Source organism: Callorhinus ursinus, unplaced genomic scaffold, assembly GCF_003265705.2.
Source record: "Callorhinus ursinus isolate GAN/ISIS: 27379988/994484 unplaced genomic scaffold, GSC_fseal_2.0 scaffold9, whole genome shotgun sequence".
NCBI classification, from domain to species: Eukaryota; Metazoa; Chordata; class Mammalia; order Carnivora; family Otariidae; genus Callorhinus; species Callorhinus ursinus.
The window spans coordinates 49,419,987-49,424,070 of NW_027397071.1; the positions used below are offsets into that span (position 1 = coordinate 49,419,987).

At 42.6% G+C, this 4,084-nt stretch overlaps 1 protein-coding gene and 1 long non-coding RNA gene across 3 annotated transcripts in view; one reads left to right on the forward strand and one right to left on the reverse strand.

Annotated features, from left to right (window-relative positions):
• Positions 1-4,084, reverse strand: part of LOC112824047 (inactive tyrosine-protein kinase transmembrane receptor ROR1) — a 499,173-nt gene that overhangs the window by 194,217 nt on the left and 300,872 nt on the right. The window lies entirely within an intron of this gene.
• The window catches only part of LOC141373432 (uncharacterized), a 12,275-nt gene continuing 11,754 nt past the window's right edge, over positions 3,564-4,084 (forward strand). For both annotated transcript variants that reach the window (XR_012379449.1, XR_012379448.1), the window contains exon 1: positions 3,564-3,801. This is a non-coding gene — a long non-coding RNA (uncharacterized lncRNA). The remainder of the gene's footprint in view (positions 3,802-4,084) is intronic.

Consider the following 4,084-nt stretch of genomic DNA (forward strand, 5'->3'; position numbering starts at 1 on the left):
TGATTAACATAACAATAAAAAATTTAAAGAAAAAAAAAGTTAACCAGCTTGTCCAAGGTCATATGGCTTTTCAAATGATTTCAACAATAGCTAATTAAGTAAAGAGTAATTGTTCCCCTTATTGTTATTAAAACAATAAATGTTTTTGTAAAATATAAAAATAGTTAAGTAAAATTTGTTTAAAAATATTGTCAAAGCCTTCAATTAACATGAGAATGCAAATTTTTTTTCACTTAATCTAATTCAAGACAAATAAGTTTGTTGCTCTAGTTGTTCTGTGTTATTTTTTAAAAATAATAATAATGCACAGTTACCATTAGGCCTTTTGAAATTTCATGAATAGTTCACGGACTTCTATCACTAACTGTGAGTGTCCGTGGGGCCTGAGGCTTCCAGGATGGGTCACTGCTCTAGAGGGCTAGGCTTTGCTGTTTATCATTTGAAAACTATTTCTCAATGTACTGAATAAATGGTGAATGCATTTGTGTTCATGGTGACTTTTTCTAAACTTAGGCATGATTCTGTTTATCAGGAAGGCATACAAAGTTCTTTCCTTTGGCCTGAATGCTTAGCTGGAGAAAACACAATTTTAGGATTTCCTCAAGCTGTTTGCATGATCCCTGAAGGTACAGATCATAAAGATTTCAAAGGAACCTTAGGACCTGGGGAAGAAATGAAAAGCTCACCTTTGCCCTTAGTTTTGTGTGTCCCGTGTGTCCCTTAGCCAGGAGATCTGGGGGCCTGGCTTACTGATGACTCCAGGTGTATGTAGGAGGGTCCGATTTCAAAGTACTCTGGGATCTAAACAAGGGCTTGAGGCTTTCATTTACAATAGAAAGACAGCCTGAAATTGTTCTGCAAAGTCAGTCCTACTCCAAGAGGCAGGATTCAGAAAGAATAGGGAATTATTTCCAGCTAAAAGGTACTGGGATTCCTCTCAGACCCATAATAAAACCATCTGCAAGATGGGGCACAGAATATCACACCAGAGGGAAGTCAGTGATGAAAAAATCATGACAATCATATCTTTGGATGGCAGTCCATCGAACTGGCATAATCCACCATTTGTCAAAGGTCTTCACTAACTTGGGTGTCACTTTCTGAAAAGCTGCGGGCAGAATCACAAGCTGAGCTCAAAGAAACAGTGTATTGAGACTCAAGCCCTTACAAAGAGCCATATGTATAAAGGTGTGAACTGCTGCATTATTTATAAATGTTTAGAAAAGGGGGGACAAGTTGCTAAATGGTAGTGATTTCGGTCAGGAGAACACAGCCATTAGTCATGAGAGACAGAAAGATAATGTTACTATATGGAAAAGATCTAAGGTACAATATTAAGTGGAAACAGAAGATGCAAGCCATTGTACATACAACGTTACTGCAATCATGTGGCATCTTGCCACAATGACCAGAGGGCATTGATAACATTTATTGAATGTGTGTTATATGCCAGGTGCTGTGCAAAGCATGAATTATCTCATTTAATCCTTACCAAAAAACTCTAATGAGGAAGCTTCTATCCCATAAGGATGGATAAGAAAACTGAGGCTGAGGGAAGTTAAACTTGCCTAATATCACACTGTGGTTAACTCGCGGGACTAGAAGCAGATGCTAACCTCTCTATTAGGAAATCACGGTTGTGTTGTAGGTACTAGACTTATGTTTACATTCTTTTCTTTTAATCTATTCTCCACATGTTCTGTAGTGGATTATATTAAATTCAAAATATTTTAAGGTGTGTGTGAAGAAATTAGAATTAGTAACCTTTAAGAATGTTCAGATAATATACTCAGATCTCATTGGACAGTGAATTTAGCTCTGATAAGGCTTATGGTTCCATTAAGCACAGGAATGAAAATGTTACCCCAAATCAGATGCAGCAAATTTTTTTGAGCTCTAACTATTGGGAGGATTAATGAGATAAGGCATGTCAGGTGCTTAGCACAGCGCCTGGGGGACACTAGTAAGCACTCAGCAGATATTATCTACTATTAGTGCCATGTGCCAGGTACTGCCTGAGCGCTCCTCACAAATACCCCGAATCTTTAGCTATTATTATCTGCATTTTGCTGATGAGAAGATTGAGATTCAGAGGGATTCGGTAACTCACTGTTACTCAGTTACAAAACGGTACAGCCAAGTTCAGTCGCCCTTCCCTTTTCCCTTCCCTGTACCAGTTTCGTCCCAACAGGTGAAACATATATGGTGGCATACACTTGCCTAAACCAGTAGCATAATCTGGGGTGGATTCCCCCCACCTGTCCATAAGCCCACACTAGCGAACTATTCTGGGAAGCTCAAACTTCTCATTCTGGGATTCCAAGTCCTTTGGTATCTGCCCTGATCATACATATGTCAAAATCCACTTTCCATTTCTCACCCACACAGGATCTTCCTTTTAACTGGGTTCCCCCCCCCATCCCCCGTGCCTCCCGCAGAGTACTGCATTCCCTCAGTCTCACCTAATCCTCTCCATCCTTTAGGGCCCAGTTTAAGTCCAACCTTTGCCAGGAAGCCCACCCCCCCCACATCAATTTCTCCCTCTCTTGACTTCCCACAGAACATATTCTCTATGTCATTTAATTATACACCATGTCATTTAATCCTTTAAATAGTTAATGTCTCTAAGACCTGATACTCTAAGGTTGTTGGTTCCTAAGAGCAAGGCCAACTGTATATGTGTTTCTCTTCTACCTCTTTAGAGTGCCTAGTATAGCACAAGTTCCTCTAATATTTCTATTAATCAGGATTCATAGTTGCAAATAACAGAAAACCTAACTTTACCTGGCAGAAGCTAAAAACAACAACAAAGCAGGGGTTGAGGGTAGGGGGAAGAGGTGTTTATAGACTCATGTAATTGACAAATCTCATGCCTTGGGCCATGATTGGATTCTCCAATACAACAGTGGAGCTGGGTCAGTTGTAAGGTCACCCCAAAGTGGGTATCGGGCCAGCCCCACCCAGCCCCAGACTGGACAACGGGCAGATTTCCCCAAAGGAAAAGCAAGCTGCTCTTGTCAAAAGAAGGATGAATGGACCCTGGCCAGGCAAGAACAGCAGATGTCCCTTACCTTATTGAATCAAATTCCTCAGCATTTATTTAATACTACTACTACTAACTGTCCTTCACTGCTCAGGCACCAGACTGTAACCCCATTAGGAACTGCCAGGCAGCAACTGAGCTCTTATTAACCTGATCTCCACTGAAGTGAGCCAGGCCTGGGGCCAGAGCTACAAAGGAGAGCTTACAAATCTCTGACACAGCATTTTAATACCACAGGGGATTTTTTTTCCTTTCCCACAAATTGTGTTAACCCTTCGGGAAGAGGGGGGCAACCCAGTGTAGAGCTCATTAGTGGCTTTCCTTCAGAGCTTTTAACTGGGTTCCCCCCCATCCCCCGTGCCTCCCGCAGAGTACTGCATTCCCTCCGTGATTTTTCTTAATATTGTGCAGACGGCAGGCTAATCCATCTTCAAATGATCTAATTGCATCTAACTTTCTCTTAAGAAACACGGCGTGGAGTTGCAAAGTCTTAATTGTGGGGTGTATGCTGAATGTCTCCAAGATTACAGAGCCAAGCACTCAGACCAAAGCTGGGGAATTTCCAGTGGAAACTTTCGGGGGAAGGAAATGGAAGGTGGCGAGTGGCGGACTGGGAAGCCTCATCAGGCCCAGTTCTTGGGTCCCAGTGCTCTTAAAATCGAAGAAACGCCTCAACCAACCGCCTAGGAATTTCCACTGGGTGCTCGTGGAGGTTCCCTCCGTGCCATCAAAGACTCACGCTTCCAACGGCGATGGAGGTAATGGGTAAAATAAAGGGGCACATGGAGGGGAAGAGGCAGGCAGAGGAGTCTCTGGGTGCTTCTGATGAGCTGGGCAAGAATAAGGACCCAAGTGGACAATATTTTCTAAGAGGTTCCCCTGGCCTTTCTACTCTCTTAGCTGAGCAACACCTTGCAAAGGACCTAATGAAATAAAACATTTACATAGAGGAGGTAAGCTAACCACGGTAGGGGTGGGGGGGTGAAGGGGGGAGGACTGTGGGGGGCCAGGGGTGAAGCCAGGAATCGCAATGATTCCAGT